This window comes from Aedes albopictus, chromosome 3, assembly GCF_035046485.1.
Source record: "Aedes albopictus strain Foshan chromosome 3, AalbF5, whole genome shotgun sequence".
NCBI lineage: Eukaryota > Metazoa > Arthropoda > Insecta > Diptera > Culicidae > Aedes > Aedes albopictus.
The window spans coordinates 319,133,555-319,153,307 of NC_085138.1; the positions used below are offsets into that span (position 1 = coordinate 319,133,555).

General features: G+C 39.1%; 1 protein-coding gene and 1 long non-coding RNA gene across 3 annotated transcripts in view; both read right to left on the reverse strand.

Moving 5' to 3' along the window:
• LOC109401173 (cationic amino acid transporter 3-like) overlaps nt 1–1,208 on the reverse strand; it is a 236,086-nt gene extending 234,878 nt beyond the window's left edge. Inside the window, exon 1 of one of the 2 annotated variants that reach the window (XM_062842662.1) lies at nt 744–1,208. The gene's annotated coding sequence lies outside the window, so the exon portion shown is untranslated. The remainder of the gene's footprint in view (nt 1–743) is intronic. The other variant, XM_062842663.1, reaches the window with a different exon arrangement.
• LOC134284183 (uncharacterized) overlaps nt 1–19,753 on the reverse strand; it is a 531,430-nt gene that overhangs the window by 496,025 nt on the left and 15,652 nt on the right. The window lies entirely within an intron of this gene.

The following is a 19,753-nucleotide window of genomic DNA, read 5'->3' on the forward strand; positions in this document are numbered from 1 at the left end:
TTCGATTGATTGTCATGATTGTATCAATGAATGCTTCTGTTATGTCCAAACTTTCCCTTTCCAAGCTTTTTGGTTCGCCTTCACTTGTTTGGTTATGGTTTGAAGGTCGCAAAAAATCGCTCAAATAACCGGCGTTTATCTTGTGCTGTGCGCTTTCATCTCTTTAATATACCTGTTGTTGCTGTTATATAGTGCTCTGGTTTTGTTATGATTGCTTCAAAATTAGATACAACGTTGATATAATTAAACGGTTCAATGCTTGGCAGTTGAATGATTTTTAACCTTTCATTTTCAAATAAATAATCAAAAATTCTACGGAAAATATACCTTTGACCGTTGCGAACAATAATGTACTTTTCTTTCAAACAGTGTCAGCAGTCACGAATGTCATCCTGTCCAAGTAGGTATTTCTCGAAAAAAGCGACACTATTTAACGACATTGAAGTCAACCCTCACTACCTCTATAAGTGATTCTGATTTTAACAATTGGTTCGACGTTCCAGTCAACTATTTAAATGACGAAGCAATTTCATGCCGTTTCGATACATGTTATCCGCTCAGTCGCAGCTCAGTCAAACCTTGCTCGGAGTTGTTTGCTTCTGTTCGGATATAGTACCTGCAATTTGGCCTCACACGCTGATCATCCCACCCGCACCCGCACGTCTGAAGTATTCAAATTCACCGTTCAACTACATCTCACTGTGTGATGGGAAAATTATTCTAATTAATTGTAATGAACTCACTTTTTTTATCAGCAACCTTTTTTATTATATTTGCCCTTCACAAAACACTGCACGCATCAAAAGCAGATTAAGCAGCTTGCTGATGATATCTTTCGCCGCCCACTTGTACCAGCAAAACCCAGACGAGCAGCACTTTGAATCACCTCTCAAAATCAACACCCTCGAGCACTTGCACACGTTCGTTAGTTTTTGCACTCCCCAAAGTCCTGCGCGACTCAACTCCAACAATCGAACCGATTCGAAAGCAGCAACGAACCCCCCTCACAGGTAACTTCCGTGGGCAAAATTGGCGAACGAAAAAACAAAAACCAAACCGCACTAGACCGAGTCTAGATCTAAACTGAGCTCCTGAACGCGCGCTCGTTTCGACAAACTTTGGGCTCCAGCCAGACAGCACACCGGCAGCCGCACAGGTGATGATGACGACGACGACGACGACGACGACGACGGCGACTTGACGCGCACCCGCAAACCGCAATAGTAAGGTACCTACTACACCACCATCAAACTCGCTACTACACCTGAGATATCTCTGAACACCCAAGCGACACCTCAGTGCAGCACGCTAAAACTGCTCAGCACTAAAATGTGTAAGACCTACTCATAAGTGCATAATTTCCAGACCACACAAAAATGTGTGACAGTTACACATTCTCAAAAAACAGCTCGTACACTCGTCTAGATGCGAAATGTTGATTTTTTTTTTGTTTTCCAAGGTCACTAGTAAACCTAGCTAGACTGGCGTACAAAAATTTTTGCGAATTTAACGATTTGGCGGACACTGGAGCTGATTTTGTAAATGTGCAAGGGTTACACATTTTTGGTGTAGTCTGGAAATTATGCACTTTAGTGCTGAGCGGCGTTAGCGTGAGAGTCGAGGTGAGCTGCTGAGGCTTGAGAACACTCTGAGCTGTACCTATCATCATCATCATACGGGGTGTACCCCCACTTCCTTCCAGTTTCTTATGGGAGTAAGTGAAGCCACCGGTAGTCACACCACCAGCTGTGATGAAGTTAGTACATCCACCCACTCAACCTGATGCGTTGCTGATGTGGTGTGCGTTTGTTTAGTAGACAAGTCACAGCCGGGCACGGAACGATTAGCGAAATGCGGTTTATTACGCTGTGCGTGGGCTCCCAAATACCGTTGACGGACGGTAGAGTACTAAGCTAGTAACTAAATGGTTGTTTGTCAAATGCCGGCTATCATTGATCTTAACGCGCCGCGCATCATCATCAGCTTGAATGGTTTTGATGATCATCAGCAAGTTTTTGGCTTTGAAGAGGCTGAGCTATGAACTTCAGTAGTATTCACTTAGAGCGGTGTCGAAGCTTAACAAAATAGAAAGTTTATTTTTGCATCAGGTCTTCTAAAATTTCAGCTCTTTTGGATCATGTTACTACCGGCCAAAGATATCCAAGTCGAAGAAACCGTCCTCAATCATTCAATGTAATAAAAATTAGGACGAAAGAAGGGTTTCGATATCCGGTGCTAAACCACCTTTCAGAAAATGGCATTCATTCAGGCGTATTCTGCATATAAGACGGATCAAACGAATCTCCAGAATATTGTTCTATAAGCGAATCCTGGCAATTATCTAGGATCATTTTGAACCAATCCAATGGGGAACGATTGGCCAGGATTTGTACCAGTTACCCACTGAAATGCAAAGGGTCCATTTATGGGAATTATTTCAAGATTTTAACTCCCCGCTAGAAGGAGTTCCTTCTAGCGCTCTCCCACAGTTTCCTTCTGGGATTCCTTCAAAATTTTATCTAGGATTCCATCAGAAGTTCCCTCTATGATTTCTCAAAGAGTTCCCGAGGAACAATCACTAATTTAACCAACATTGCAATAACATTTTTATTCCACATTTGGTTCAATAACAGTATAACATTATTTCATCACAGCCTGTAATCAGGCGTTGTTCAAACAAAAGTGGAGAAGTTATTCAGCAATCTTTTCTGCAAGCGCGATACAGGCTTTACAATCGGGAGTAAACTGTGTTGTTTCAGCCTCATATTAAACTTGTATTCAGCTCTAATAACCTTCTGCGAAAACAATAACAAATTGAAGTGCGAGGTGCAATTATGGTCCAATCATGTTTATTTGTCACATCTAACAGTTATTTATGTAACGAGTTGCAAAAAGTTGATTTTTTCAGCACGATTCGTACATTTATCCAACGAGGCTTGCCGAGTTGGATAAATACGAAGAGTGCTGAAAAAATCGAGTTTTGCAATGAGTTCCATACAACATTTTTTGCAATTTCTCATCGTAATAGGCTGTTTTACCTCATGCAAATCTGAGAGGAAAAGGCCTACTTTCCTACACCAAATTAACAGTGCTGTAATGGTTCATTACCGCACTGATTTGCGTTGCGTAATAAACCATTACAGCACTGTTTTCAGTTTGGATCATCTTCTTGATGCTTTGTGGATGCAGTTTTTAAAAATTGTGACAACTGCACAGTATAACCTGCTATTATCAGATTTTCTTAAACATGGCTATGAGCATCAGCATGCAGTCTGATGAAAAATTTTGTTCAAGCGGTAATTTATGAACTTGCAAAAAACGTTGTACGCAACTCGGTGCAGAACTCGATTTTTACAGCACTCGTCGTAATAGGACAGATCGATGAAGTACTAGATTTGTAGTAATGAGCTGAATTTTAGTATGGTGAGAAGGTCAATTCTCCGTTTCTGCAATGAAATGGTGCAAAAAGCGTGGGTATTATGATTTCTTGCCTAATTTTATGCTATTTGAGCAAAACTTTGTGCAACAGTGTTGTTGTTTTCTCAATTTCTTGCAACATAAACAACATAGTTATCCAAAGTTTTGCTCAAACAGCCTCAAATTAGGTAAAGAATCATAATACCCACGCTTTTTGTACCATTTCATTGCAGAAACAGAGAATTGACCTTCTCACCATACTAAAATTCAGCTCATTACTACAAATCTAGTACTACACCGAACGTGCCCCATTATCCAACTCGGCAAGCCTCGTTGGATAAATGTACGACTTGTGCTGTAAAATCGTCATTCTGCACCTTGTTGCGTAAACTACTAGTATGGAACTCGTTGCAAAACTCGGTTTTTCAGCACTCTTCGTATTTATCTAACTCGGCTAGCCTGGTTAGATAAATGTACGACTCGTGCTGAAAAAATCAACTTTTTGCAACTCGTTACATAAATAACTATTATGCAATGATTTTTTCATAATGCAGCCCATTTCAGTTGCATAATGTTCATAATGCAACTCTAATGAGTTGCATTATGAACATTATACAACTATTTTTCATTATGCAACTCATTCCAGTTGCATAATGAGCAAATTCGGAAAAATGGTCATTACGATACCAGAATGAGTTAAATAATAAAATGTAAATTATCATACTGCCTACTCTTCAACATCGCTCTGGAAGGTGTGATGCGACGAGCCGGGTTCAACAGCCGGGGAACGATTTTCACAAAATCCGGTCAATGTGTGTGCTTTGCGGACGACATGGACATTATCGCTAGAACATTTGGAACGGTGGCAGAGCTGCACACCCGCCTGAAACGCGAAGCAGCAAAGGTCGGACTGGTGGTGAATGCCTTAAAAACAAAGTACATGCTGGTAGGTGGAACCGAACACGACCGGATCCGTCTGGGTAGTAATGTTACGATAGACGGGGATACTTTCGAGGTGGTGGAGGAATTCGTCTACCTCGGATCCTTACTGACGGCTGACATCAACGTGAGCCGTGAAATTCGGAGGCGCATCATCAGCGGAAGTCGGGCCTACTACGGGCTCCAGAAGAAACTGCGGTCGAAAAAGATTCACCCACGCACCAGATGCACCATGTACAAAACGCTAATAAGACCGGTGATCCTCTACGGGCATGAGACGAGACATGGATCATGCTCGAGGAGGACCTACAAGCACTCGGAGTTTTCGATCGACGCGTGCTAAGAACGATCTTCGGCGGTGTGCAGGAGAACGGTGGGTGGCGGAGAAGGATGAACCACGAGCTCGCTGCACTTTACGGCGAACCCAGCATCCAGAAGGTGGCCAAAGCCGGAAGGATACGGTGGGCAGGGCATGTTGCAAGAATGCCGGACAACAACCCTGCAAAGCTGGTGTTTGCAACTGATCCGGTTGGCACAAGAAGGCGTGGAGCGCAGAGAGCACGATGGGCGGACCAGGTGGAGCGTGACTTGGCGAGCATCGGGCCACGAACCGTGTATTGTGGCGTACTATTGTTGATTATGTCTTGTCTTAATGATGTTGAACAAATAAATGTATGTATGTATGATACTGCATTGCATATTATGCAATGTATTTAAAACACATTTATAACACACAAGCTCTTCTAAAAATTTCTCAACTTGGGATTTGAACTCGTGATCTCCCAATCACCCGTCGCATGCCTTGCCGTCTACGCCATCCTGGAATTGGTAAGTTGCTCGCTAAGAGTGGAACACCTTCGCAAAGCTGTGGAAGATCAATATTCAGATTTAATGACTACAACTTTGAAATTGAAAGATTTTTCTGGATTCTATCTTAATTCGTCTTTGGAATTACTGTTGGGAATAATCCAGGAGTTCTTTCAGCAAGTCCTCCGGAAGTTCCTTTTGGGGCCCCCCTGATGTTCCTTTTTAGAAATCTTCTAGGAGTTGTTAATGAAAATAATGGACACGACACCGTCTTCAACCAGAGATTGCACAGACTGAACGATCACTTACATGAGACAACGGACAATACACGAAACACCCAGTGGTCCAGTGGAGAATTTTCCGTTTGACGAAAAGGGGGCTATTTCATAACTCGAGTCGAGCGGAATTTCACGTGAATTGACATAGACTGTTTCAGAAATTATAAATACACTTTGTTTATTAGATAAAATGAACTGTTCTAATGATTTTTACCAACTTCTTTCAGAACATAGCATATTGTACTCCACAGTTTTTGTATTTCCTTTCAATTGTCTTGATATTTTGAAGAACAGTCGAGTTCTCTAACAATTAACTTCATTCGCCAAATTTGCATTTGCACAAAGGTTTTTTTTTCAATGATTTCAACATTATGTATCACTAAATACCAAAAATTATCTAAATTTTTATCTCATTCACAAGTTATCTAAGGAATGCCTTGATCAAAATCTGGGAAAAATCGATAAAGACATTTCCACAACATTTTTTTCTGAGATCATGTTTCTTACTTTTTAAGGTTTTCTACGGCACATAAAAACTACCACACAGTTTCTTAGCTTTCCTGAACGCATTTAATTGAAACAAATTTATTTTTTCAGTTCATTCAAATTGAAAATTGAAAAAGTTTGCATTGAGAAGGCCAATAATGGTGGTTCTTGATCAAATATTCCAGTAAAAATTACTCTTACCAATCGAAAAACATCTTTTCTTATCAATACAGTAATTTTCATTATGTTCGGAATTTAAATATTTTATTTGTGAGATTTTTTCCTTTTCTACTATGCTACAGTATTTGACCACTTTGTGCAACTTAAAATTTTAACCTGAGGGGTGCGGACTCAACTATTTTGGTCATTCAATTTGAGCACGCATTTTTTCTTCCAGTGCTCCCCGTGGTTGAGTTTCTTATCTCTATGGATTACTGCACGAATTTATACTGGCCTGCTTACTCTCACACGAAATTTGACGTTTGAGAGGTGTCGGCACCGCTCAAACGTCAAATTTCGTGTGGGAGTAGGCAGGCCAGCATAAATTCGCACAGTGGACCATGAAGATCAATTTAAAAGCGCACGTACAAACTACTTGACACAAAGTTTGAACAAATTGAAAACAGCCATAGTTACAATAAAACGTACATATTTAAATGTTTTGGTTTTATACCGACTTCAGAGAGTATCTTACGAACCTTTGGCAAGCTTTACACTTAATTTGTACACAGAAATACGTTAGAAAAAATGTTTGACAAAGTTTGTGTGTCACTAAACGTTTTACTTGTTTAATCGTGACTAAGCAAATCAAATTTGTATCCAGGCACACTCTGATCATTTTGGATGTTTGGCAGCAGCCTGGCCTTCGAATATTCCGATTTTGAGCTGTACGAACAATAATAAATTCCAAAAAAATTGCCAAAGAAATTGCCGAAAGAGGTCCGAGAAAATGCCGAAGAAATTTGCCAATTCCAGAGGAATTATTTAGGGATTTCCAAAAAGAAATCTGAGTTCCAAATCAATAGGACAGATCGGTGAAGTACTAGATTTGTAGTGTTTGTAGGGTGGGTATTATGATTACTTGCCTAATTACAACATTTAGAAGGTGAAATCTTCCGGAAAACTGAAAGCTTTTTGATGACGCAATTCAAATCGTTCAGAGGCGATCTAGCACTCCTCATCAATTTGATCATGTGAAGAACGATTAGGATGACTTCACATGTTTACATCCACAATTTATGTTTATATAGGTTACTAGCCTGCCTTGTGATATTTTTGCCGTGTATTTGAGCAAAACTTTAGGCAACAGTGTTGTTGTTTTCTCCATTTCTTGAAACATAAACAACATTGTTATCCAAAATTTTGCTCAAACAGCATCAAATTAGGCAAGGAATCATAATATGTACCAACGCTTTTTGCACCATTTCATTGCAGAAACGGAGAATAGTCTATTTTACGAAACGACAACAGTGTTGATATTGATATTAACACTCACGGGCTTGGGCGCAACCTCCTGTCAAATTTTCATCCATGAAATGAGCGATCAGCTGATCCGAAAAGTCTCGTAAAATGGCTCATGGACCTTCTCACCATACTAAAATTCAGCTCATTACTACAAACCTAGTACTACACCGAACGTGCCCCATTGCCGGCAATATTCCCTGAGAAAATGCCGAACTACTATTTTGCAGAAACAATAAATTTCTTGTATTAGGGTAAAAGCTCCCTTAGTGGAGGTAGTACCAATAGTGGTGGTAGTGCCAATTTAGCACTATTTCAAACAAAAAGCTTGCAAATGATATTTTTAATAGATGCATCATAACTAATTAATAACTTTAATTCAGTTTTGTGTTCAGGATTTGCTGAAAAACCTATTTTAAACAATTATTTTCCTTAAATTTTTTGCTCCTTTGCACCTATAGTGGTGGTAGTGTTCCTATAGTGGTGGGTCCCATAAGAATTCAATGGGATGCGCCACTATAGGAACCAATGTTAAATTTTACCTCCATAATAGGAACCGTGTACCTATAGTTGGTGCAAGTGATTTATTAGCAAAAACTGAAATAAACAATGTTTTTTACATTTTTCCTAGCAAATTTAAGTGAAAAACTACCGATTAACGTTTTCAGACTTTTTATTTTGTAGTATTATCAATTTTATTCAATTATTTTTCCACAAGGAGCTACTAATAGCACCACTATTGGTACATTTACCCTATACGTGTAAGTTGGACTCAACTATTCGAAATAGAATTTCGGGACTTCCCCAAACACATATCTTGCAAACGGTATGCTGCACGAACTACGAAGCTACCCCTCGAAAATCACAATGCTAGGCTTAAATAATTCTATTCTGTCCTATTCTGTTAAAGTTGGGACAAACCAATGGTGCATTGGGTGGATTGTCGCAACAAATGCAGGTTGTGACATTGTCATTTATTATTGTTGAGCGATGGTTGAATTTTGGTTCAATGCCTGCACTCATAGCATGATCTTCCCGTGCGTTTACCACCTGGAGTATTTATGAAGCCAATTTAATGTTTTTTATTTGATACTCTACGACTATATGCCTATCAATCTTTTTATTATATAGGCATTCAAAATCATCATATTAAAATGCCATCTATCAAGCAATCTTGACAGCATAAACCTCTAAATTAAGCTTCTCAAAGGTTGTCTTTGATCTAATATTATTGTTCAGCACCAATCTAATATCGCTTATTAACCTGCTAGCCTACCCGGAGCAATGATACGTCACAGTGTTTTGTGATTATGAACGGTTATATTTGCAGATAATTTGCGAATTGGTATTTTTATCGCTGTTTGGACGGTCGCACGTGATTCCTACACTTAAACAATACAAAAACTGTATAGGCATGCGTCGCACATATAAATTATGACTATATAGGCCTCTTCAAGACGGTTCCAATCAGTTCTTTTTCTCTCTTTTTACAGGCTTCAGAAAAGCCACGCTTTATTTCTTTATTTCTTTATTTCTTTATTCCTTTATTTCTTTATTTCTTTATTTCCTCATTTCCTTATTTCCTTATTTCTTTATTTCTTTATTTCTTTATTTCTTTATTTTTTTATTTTTTATTTCGTTATTTCTTTATTTCTTTATTTCTTTATTTCTTTATTTCTTTATTTCTTTATTTCTTTATTTCTTTATTTCTTTATTTCTTTATTTCTTTATTTCTTTATTTCTTTATTTCTTTATTTCTTTATTTCTTTATTTCTTTATTTCCTTATTTCTTTATTTCTTTATTTCTTTATTTCTTTATTTCTTTATTTCTTTATTTCTTTATTTCTTTATTTCTTTATTTCTTTATTTCTTTATTTCTTTATTTCTTTATTTCTGTATTTCTTTATTTTTTACTTCGTTATTTCGTTATTTCTTTATTTCTTTATTTCTATATTTCTTTATTTCTTTATTTCTTTATTTCTTTATTTCTTTATTTCTTTATTTCTTTATTTCTTTATTTCTTTATTTCTTTATTTCTTTATTTCTTTATTTCTTTATTTCTTTATTTCTTTATTTCTTTATTTCTTTATTTCTTTATTTCTTTATTTCTTTATTTCTTTATTTCTTTATTTCTTTATTTCTTTATTTCTTTATTTCTTTATTTCTTTATTTCTTTATTTCTTTATTTCTTTATTTCTTTATTTCTTTATTTCTTTATTTCTTTATTTCTTTATTTCTTTATTTCTTTATTTCTTTATTTCTTTATTTCTTTATTTCTTTATTTCTTTATTTCTTTATTTCTTTATTTCTTTATTTCTTTATTTCTTTATTTCTTTATTTCCTTATTTCTTTATTTCTTTATTTCTTTATTTCTTTATTTCTTTATTTCTTTATTTCTTTATTTCTTTATTTCTTTATTTCTTTATTTCTTTATTTCTTTATTTCTTTATTTCTTTATTTCTTTATTTCTTTATTTCTTTATTTCTTTATTTCTTTATTTCTTCATTTCTTTATTTCTTTATTTCTTTATTTCTTTATTTCTTTATTTCTTTATTTCTTTATTTCTTTATTTCTTCATTTCTTTATTTCTTTATTTCTTTATTTCTTTATTTCTTTATTTCTTTATTTCTTTATTTCTTTATTCCTTTATTTCTTTATTTCTTTATTTCTTTATTTCTTTATTTCTTTATTTCTTTTTTTCTTTATTCCTTTATTTCTTTATTTCTTTATTTCTTTATTTCTTTATTTCTTTATTTCTTTATTTCTTTATTTCTTTATTTCTTTATTTTTTTATTTCTTCATTTCTTTATTTCTTTATTTCTTTATTTCTTTATTTCTTTATTTCTTTATTTTTTTATTTCTTCATTTCTTTATTTCTTTATTTCTTTATTTCTTTATTTCTTTATTTCTTTATTTCTTTATTTCTTTATTTCTTTATTTCTTTATTTCTTTATTTCTTTATTTCTTTATTTCTTTATTTCTTTATTTCTTTATTTCTTTATTTCTTTATTTCTTTATTTCTTTATTTCTTTATTTCTTTATTTCTTTATTTCTTTATTTCTTCATTTCTTTATTTCTTTATTTCTTTATTTCTTTATTTCTTTATTTCTTTATTTCTTTATTTCTTTATTTCTTTATTTCTTTATTTCTTTATTTCTTTATTTCTTTATTTCTTTATTTCTTTATTTCTTTATTTCTTTATTTCTTTATTTCTTTATTTCTTTATTTCTTTATTTCTTTATTTCTTTATTTTTTTATTTCTTTATTTCTTTATTTCTTTATTTCTTTATTTCTTTATTTCTTTATTTCTTTATTTCTTTATTTCTTTATTTCTTTATTTCTTTATTTCTTTATTTCTTTATTTCTTTATTTCTTTATTTCTTTATTTATTTATTTATTTATTTCTTTATTTCTTTATTTCTTTATTTCTTTATTTCTTTATTTCTTTATTTCTTTATTTCTCTATTTCTTTATTTCTTTATTTCCTTATTTCTTTATTTCTTTATTTCTTTATTTCTTTATTTCTTTATTCCTTTATTTCTTTATTTCTTTATTTCTTTATTTCTTTATTTCTTTATTTCTTTATTTCTTTATTTCTTTATTTCTTTATTCCTTTATTTCTTTATTTCTTTATTTCTTTATTTCTTTATTTCTTTATTTCTTTATTTCTTTATTTCTTTATTTCTTTATTTCTTTATTTCTTTATTTCTTTATTTCTTTATTTCTTTATTTCTTTATTTCTTTATTCCTTTATTTCTTTATTTCTTTATTTCTTTATTTCTTTATTTCTTTATTTCTTTATTTCTTTATTTCTTTATTTCTTTATTTATTTATTTCTTTATTTTTTTATTTCTTTATTTCTTTATTTCTTTATTTCTTTATTTCTTTATTTCTTTATTTCTTTATTTCTTTATTTCTTTATTTCTTTATTTCTTTATTTCTTTATTTCTTTATTTCTTTATTTCTTTATTTCTTTATTTCTTTATTTCTTTATTTCTTTATTTCTTTATTTCTTTATTTCTTTATTTCTTTATTTCTTTATTTCTTTATTTCTTTATTTCTTTATTTCTTTATTTCTTTATTTCTTTATTTCTTTATTTCTTTATTTCTTTATTTCTTTATTTCTTTATTTCTTTATTTCATTTCATTTATTTAGTATTACATCAAATTCAAGATAAAACTGAATCAACAATATTTCTCCATAATACACGGTTCGTGGCTGCCGCTCTCCATCCTCGGTCGCGCCCGATGCTCGCCAAATCACGCTCCACCTGGTCCGCCCATCGTGCTCTCTGCGCTCCACGCCTTCTTGTGCCAACCGGATCTGTTGCAAACACCAGCTTTGCAGGGTTGTTGTCCGGCATTCTTGCAACATGCCCTGCCCACCGTATCCTTCCGGCTTTGGCCACCTTCTGGATGCTGGGTTCGCCGTAAAGTGCAGCGAGCTCGTGGTTCATTCTTCTCCGCCACACACCGTTCTCCTGCACACCGCCGAAGATCGTCCTTAGCACGCGTCGCTCGAAAACTCCGAGTGCTTGCAGGTCCTCCTCGAGCATGGTCCATGTCTCGTGCCCGTAGAGGATTACCGGTCTTATTAGCGTTTTGTACATGGTGCATTTGGTGCGTGGGTGAATCTTTTTCGACCGCAGTTTCTTCTGGAGCCCGTAGTAGGCCCGACTTCCGCTGATGATGCGCCTCCGAATTTCACGGCTCACGTTGTTGTCAGCCGTCAGTAAGGATCCGAGGTAGACGAATTCCTCCACCACCTCGAAAGTATCCCCGTCTATCGTAACATTACTACCCAGACGGATCCGGTCGTTTTCGGTTCCGCCTACCAGCATGTACTTTGTTTTTGAAGCATTCACCACCAGTCCGACCTTTGCTGCTTCGCGTTTCAGGCGGGTGTACAGCTCTGCCACCGTTCCAAATGTTCTGGCAATAATGTCCATGTCGTCCGCAAAGCACACAAATTGTCCGGATTTTGTGAAAATCGTTCCCCGGCTGTTAAGCCCGGCTCGTCGCATCACACCTTCCAGAGCGATGTTGAAGAGTAGGCATGAGAGTCCATCACCTTGTCGCAGTCCCCGGCGAGATTCGAATGAACTAGATAGTTCACCCGAAACCCTTACGCAGTTTTGCACACCGTCCATCGTTGCTTTAATCAGTCTAGTCAGCTTCCCAGGAAAGCCGTTTTCGTCCATGATTCTCCATAGCTCTGCGCGGTCGATACTGTCGTATGCCGCTTTGAAGTCGATGAACAGGTGATGCGTTGGGACCTGGTACTCACGGCATTTCTGGAGGATTTGCCGTACGGTAAAGATCTGGTCCGTTGTCGACCGGCCGTCGATGAAGCCGGCTTGGTAACTTCCCACGAACTCATTTGTTTTTGGTGACAGACGACGGAAGATGATCTGGGATAGCACTTTGTAGGCAGCATTCAAAATAGTGATCGCCCTGAAGTTCTCACATTCCAAATGGTCGCCTTTCTTGTGAATGGGGCAGATTACCCCTTCCTTCCACTCCTCCGGTAGCTGTTCGGTTTCCCAGATCCTGACTATCAGCCGATGCAGACAGGTGGCCAACTTTTCTGGGCCCATCTTGATGAGTTCAGCTGCGATACCATCCTTACCAGCTGCTTTGTTGGTTTTGAGCTGGTGAATGGCATCCTTAACTTCCCTCAGCGTGGGAGTTGGTTCATTTCCGTCCTCCGCTGCACTGGCGTCGTCGTTCCTTCCGTTGCCATGGGCTCCCGTGCCTACGTTCTCCACGCCGTTCAGGTGCTGATCGAAGTGCTGCTTCCACCTTTCGATCACCTCACGTCCGTCCGTCAAGAGGCCTCCGTCTTTATCCCTGCATATTTCGGCTCGCGGCACGAAGCCGTTGCGGGATGCGTTGAGCTTCTGATAGAACTTCCGTGTTTCTTGGGAACGGCACAGCAGTTCCATTTCTTCACACTCCGCTTCTTCCAGGCGGCGCTTTTTCTCCCGAAAGAGGCGGGTCTGCTGTTTCCGCTTCTGTTTATAACGTTCCACATTCTGTCGAGTCCCTTGCTGCAGCATTACCGCCCTCGCTGCATTCTTCTCCTCCAAAACCGTTCTGCACTCTTCGTCGAACCATTCGTTCCGTCGATTCCGTTCCACGTACCCGATGGTGCTCTCGGCTGCGTCGTTGATGGCTGCTTTCACTGTACTCCAGCAGTCCTCTAGAGGGGCCTCTTCGAGCTCACCCTCGTCTGGCAACGCGGCCTCGAGATTCTGCGCGTATGCTGAGGCGACATCCGTTTGCTTCAATCGCTCTAGGTTGTACCGTGGCGGTCGCCGGTACCGTACATTGTTGATGACGGAGAGTTTTGGGCGCAGTTTGACCATCACCAGATAGTGGTCGGAGTCGATGTTGGCGCCACGATAGGTTCTGACGTCGATAATGTCGGAGAAGTGCCGTCCGTCAATCAGAACGTGGTCGATTTGAGATTCCGTCTGCTGTGGTGATCTCCAGGTGTAACGATAAGGGAGGCTGTGTTGGAAAAAGGTGCTACGTATGGCCATATTTTTGGAGGCGGCGAAATCAATGAGTCGTAGGCCGTTTTCGTTCGTCTGCTGGTGGGCGCTGAACTTACCAATCGTCGGTCTGAATTCCTCCTCCTGGCCTACCTGATATTTCTTTATTTCTTTATTTCTTTATTTCTTTATTTCTTTATTTCTTTATTTCTTTATTTCTTTATTTCTTTACTTCTTTATTTCTTTATTTCTTTATTTCTTTATTTCTTTATTTCTTTATTTCTTTACTTCTTTATTTCTTTATTTCTTTATTTCTTTATTTCTTTATTTCTTTGTTTCTTTATTTCTTTATTTCTTTATTTCTTTATTTCTTTATTTCTTTATTTCTTTATTTCTTTATTTCTTTATTTCTTTATTTCTTTATTTCTTTATTTCTTTATTTCTTTATTTCTTTATTTCTTTATTTCTTTATTTCTTTATTTCTTTATTTCTTTATTTCTTTATTTCTTTATTTCTTTATTTCTTTATTTCTTTATTTCTTTATTTCTTTATTTCTTTATTTCTTTATTTCTTCATTTCTTTATTTCTTTATTTCTTTATTTCTTTATTTCTTTATTTCTTTATTTCTTTATTTCTTTATTTCTTTATTTCTTTATTTCTTTATTTCTTTATTCCTTTATTTCTTTATTTCTTTATTTCTTTATTTCTTTATTTCTTTATTTCTTTATTTCTTTATTTCTTTATTTCTTTATTTCTCTATTTCTTTATTTCTTTATTTCTTTATTTCTTTATTTCTTTATTTCTTTATTTCTTTATTTCTTTATTTCTTTATTTCTTTATTTCTTTATTTCTTTATTTCTTTATTTCTTTATTTCTTTATTTCTTTATTTCTTTATTTCTTTATTTCTTTATTTCTTTATTTCTTTATTTCTTTATTTCTTTATTTCTTTATTTCTTTATTTCTTTATTTCTTTATTTCTTTATTTCTTTATTTCTTTATTTCTTTATTTCTTTATTTCTTTATTTCTTTATTTCTTTATTTCTTTATTTCTTTATTTCTTTATTTCTTTATTTCTTTATTTCTTTATTTCTTTATTTCTTTATTTCTTTATTTCTTTATTTCTTTTATTTCTTTATATCTTTATTTTTTTACCGTCTACCCCTGTTGGTTTGATCGCGTTTAATCTGTACAAATTTTAATTTGACCCCCTCTAATATGCACATCTTTCAAATTAAAAATGGTTCAAACGTCATTTTGCTAATGGAACGGGGTGAAACCACCAGGGTGCGAGGCCGCCATTCTTAAGAATCCAACATATGGGCCTTTTCATTCGACGTCTTAAATCAGCTGATTGTTCGGGCGTTTGACAGTTCTTCTATGAAAATGACACGTTCTTGTTAGCAGCTGTTGTTCAAGCTTTGTAAACAAATGCATGTACGGATCTGTCACATGAAAAGGCCTATTGTATGTAAACATTTGTGTATCCACAAAGGAATCCATTGTGGATACACGATAGATGTTGGCGCCTGTCAGATGCATTAGGTGGGATTAGGGCTGCCACATACGTGGGTGAAACGGAACAGAGAATCAAAACAAAACATCAAATAAGGCTGCCAGCAGTTTGTTTTTTGCCGTCGTTCATACGGTTGCCAGAAGTTCAAACTAAAAAAGAACCCCGTTGGCCGTTGGTTTGCATGAGATGTCGTTCAAGCCCTTGTTCAAACCAACGAGTATAGACGGTATTTCTTTATATATTTCTTCATTCATATTCATATTTTATAATCAAATGCCCCTACGCTTTTCTCGAGAACGAAACTGAATGTAAACCAACAAAAATTCAAAATTCTCCATACAAAAGTTGTTTGTTACGTGAGCGTGAGGGATGAAGGGGGTCTAAAATTGGGAATTTTTGAGTATAGTACCACATTGTACCGTCTACCCCCGTTGGTTTGAACGACACCTCTTGCAAACCAACGGTGTTCGTTTTTTTAATTTGAACTTCTAGTAACCCTGTTGACATTGAAAAATGTTAAGATGGCAACCACTGCACTCTAATTGCCCCCACTTAGTTCGACCCCACTGCGCAAGGTGCGCCCATGAACATATTGACATTTGGCATTTCCTGTTTATCATAACACAAACAAAGTAAAGTGAATACACGTTTTTATTAGTTCTCTCGTTTATTAAACCGCGTTTATCATTATTTCTGCCTCTGGCTCATCCGAAAACCTCTTCAGGTTGTGGGCTCAAGTCGCGTTCGTCCGAAGTAGTAATCGGTTTCGTCGGGCGTGATGCAGGAGGAAAAATCGGTGTTGTTGTTGCCGCTGTTCGACGGCTCAAACTTCTCGGCGTGGAAGTTTCGCATGCAGATTCTCCTGGAGGAGCACGAGCTCCTGGAGTGCGTGCAAACAAACGTCGCGGATGTGATGGAGCTGCAGGAGCAACCGAACGACCGGCCAGAGGAGAAGCAAGCGAAGGGTATAGCCTTGGAGAAGCGGGTCAAGAAGGATCGCCGCTGCAAATCGTTGCTGGTGTCGAGGATACACGACTCGCAGCTGGAGTACATCCACGACAAGGAATCGCCGAAGGACATCTGGGACGCTCTCCACCGGGTGTTTGAGCGCCGGAGTATCGCCAGCCGGATGCACCTAAAGCGGCAAATGCTATCGATGCGGTTTGAAGGAGGAAAGCTACAGCAGCACTTTCTGCTGTTTGACAAGTTGGTCCGGGAGTACCGTGCTACGGGAGCGGCTTTGGACGACTTGGATGTTGTGTGCCATCTGCTGCTCACACTGGGATCGTCATATTCCGGTGATGTGACGGCACTGGAGACCATGCCGGAGGAGAACCTGTCCCTCGAATTCGTCAAGTGTCGGCTCCTCGACGAGGAGACGAAGAGGAAAGGGATGGAACTGTCGACTCCTTCGGAATCGGATGCAGCGTTTTACGGGACGAAGCCGGCCAGGAAGCTGAAATGTTTCGGATGCAAGAAGGAGGGCCACAAGCTGGCGGACTGCCCGGAGAAGAAACACAAGCAGGATCGGAAGCAGAAGCAAAACCCGAAGGCGAATGTGGCGGAATCTGGCGAACGGAAGAGCGTTTGTTTCGTCAGCGTCCGTGGTGCGAACCTGCCGGAGGAGAACCGAACACAGTGGTTCATCGACTCTGGAGCTACGGATCATCTGGTGCGCAAGAAGGAGTTATTTTCGGAGCTGCATCGTTTGAAGAAGCCCATCGAGATTGCGGTGGCAAAGGATGGGGAAACGATCCGAGCGGAATACTCCGGTACAGTAAAGGTAGTATCCGACGTGCAAGGTAAGCAAATTGACTGTACGATAAGGGATGCACTGTATGTGCCACAACTACGTTGCAATTTGTCCTCGGTGCTACGAGTTGAGCAGGCCGGCATGCGCGTTGTGTTCGAGGCGGGCAAAGTGAACATCTACAGTGGTTCCGAAATAGTCGCGTGCGGTTCGCTGCAGAACAAGTTGTACGGACTGAACTTTTATTCCGAAAGGCATAGTGCGGGAAATGCCTCGATGTTGTCGTGCGGTCGAATGCGAAAAGACTTCGAAATTTGGCACCGCCGGTTCGGACATTTGAACGAACAAAGCCTGAAGTGTCTAGTGCGGAACGAAATGGCGACGGGACTCAAACTGAACATTACGGGCGCGGCAAGTGAAAGAGTCGTTTGCGAATCGTGCGTCGTGGGCAAGCAAACGCGGAAGCCTTTCTCGTCGCGTGAAGGCCGCAAGTCGTCGCGAGTGTTGGAACTTGTACACACTGACGTGTGTGGTCCGGTGACCCCGGTCGGACTTGACGGAAAGAAATACTTTGTGACGTTCATCGACGACTGGAGCCACTTCACGGTGGTCTATCTATTGGAATCGAAAGACGAAGTCGCGGAGTGTTTCGAGGAGTACGAGGCGTTCGTCACCGCGAAATTCGAGAGACCGATCTCCCGGTTGAAGTGCGATAACGGTGGCGAATATCGGGCAAAGCGCTTCAAGAAGTTCTGTAAAGCAAGGGGATCCAGATTGAGTGGACGGTTCCATACACGCCAGAACAGAACGGGCTGAGCGAGCGTATGAACCGGACGCTTGTCGAGAAGGCGCGGGCGATGCTGGATGATTCGGCTATCGACCGGAAGTTCTGGGGACAAGCTGTACTGACGGCGGCGTACTTGACAAACAGGAGTCCAACGTCGGCGCTTGAGGCGAACCAAACTCCCTATGAGTTGTGGGAATCGAAAAAGCCGGATGTATCGAACATTCGTGTTTTTGGCTGCGATGCATATGTCCACGTTCCGAAAGAGCTTCGGCGAAAGCTTGATGCTAAAGCGTGGAAGGGCACTTTCGTCGGATACTCGCACAACGGGTATCGCGTCTGGGATCCTGTAAAGAGAACGATCGTTACAGCGCGGGATGTAGACTTTGCAGAAGGCGGACATCAGAAGCTGGAGAAGAACGTACCTGTCAGCAGCGAGCAGTTGATGGAAGTTCCGTCGAGCATCCGAGAAGCGGAAGACGAAGAGCGCTGTGTTGAAGACGTGGCTGGAGAGGATCAATCGGACGACGAGTTCAATAGCTTCGTTGAAGATGAGGAAGAAGTCCAGGCCCCGTCCGATGCTCAAGCTAGAGATGGGCGGCCACAGCGAACACGATCGGCACCTGCATGGCACAAGGATTTTGACGTGGAGTACGCTAGCTTCGCGCTGAATGCCATGAACTTTGTAGAGGACATCCCGAATTCGATTGCTGAGCTGAAGAAGCGTGATGACTGGCAGAAATGGAAGGCCGCGATGGACGAAGAGATGAGCTCCATGGCGCGGAACAACACCTGGACGCTGGTCAAGCTTCCTCCAGGGCGGAAGGCGATCACAAGCAAGTGGGTCTTCAAAGTGAAGCGCGGCGGAGCGGAGAAGGAAGATCGGTTCAAGGCGAGACTCGTGGCGAGAGGTTTCACGCAGAAGCAAGGTTTTGATTACACCGATACGTACTCCCCAGTGGCGAAACTGGATACGCTTCGCACGGTGCTAGCGTTGGCCAACGAGAATCGAATGTTCGTTCACACCATGGACGTGAAGACCGCATTTTTGAACGGTGAGTTAGCTGAGGAGATCTATATGACCCAGCCGGAGGAGTTTCAGCAGGGGAACGGATTGGTCTGTCGGCTGCATCGATCAATTTACGGCTTGAAACAGGCATCGCGGGCGTGGAACGACAGATTCCATCGTTTCATCAGCAAGTTGGGATTCGTTCGGAGTTCAAATGATTTCTGCTTGTATACGCGAGGAGCTGGGAAGGAGATGATGATTCTGGTCATCTATGTCGACGACATTTTGCTGGCCAGTTCGTCTCTGCAAATCCTGGAAGCGGTAAAGCGGAAATTAGCTGCAGAGTTCGAAATGACGGATGAGGGCGAGATCAAACAGTTCCTAGGTATGCGGATTGATCGTGACAGGAACGCAGGTGTTTTGAAAATCAGTCAACGTGACTACTTTGATGGGCTGCTGAGGCGTTTCGGAATGATGGACTGCAAACTAATTTCGACGCCGATGGAGAACCGGCTGAAGCTGCAGAAGGGTGACGAGAAGCAAAGGACATCGAAACCTTACCGTGAGCTGGTCGGGTGTTTAACATACGCGTCTATCACGACGAGGCCGGATCTGGCTGCGGCTGTAAACTTTTTCAGTCAGTTTCAGTCGTGTCCGAATGAAGAGCACTGGAATCATCTGAAGCGGATTCTCCGTTATATCAAGGGGACATTGGACGTCGGTCTGGTGTATAAGGTGGAGGAGAATGAACCGTTGCTGCAGGTATTCTGTGACGCGGACTGGGCAAACGATCTTACCGATCGTCGTTCGG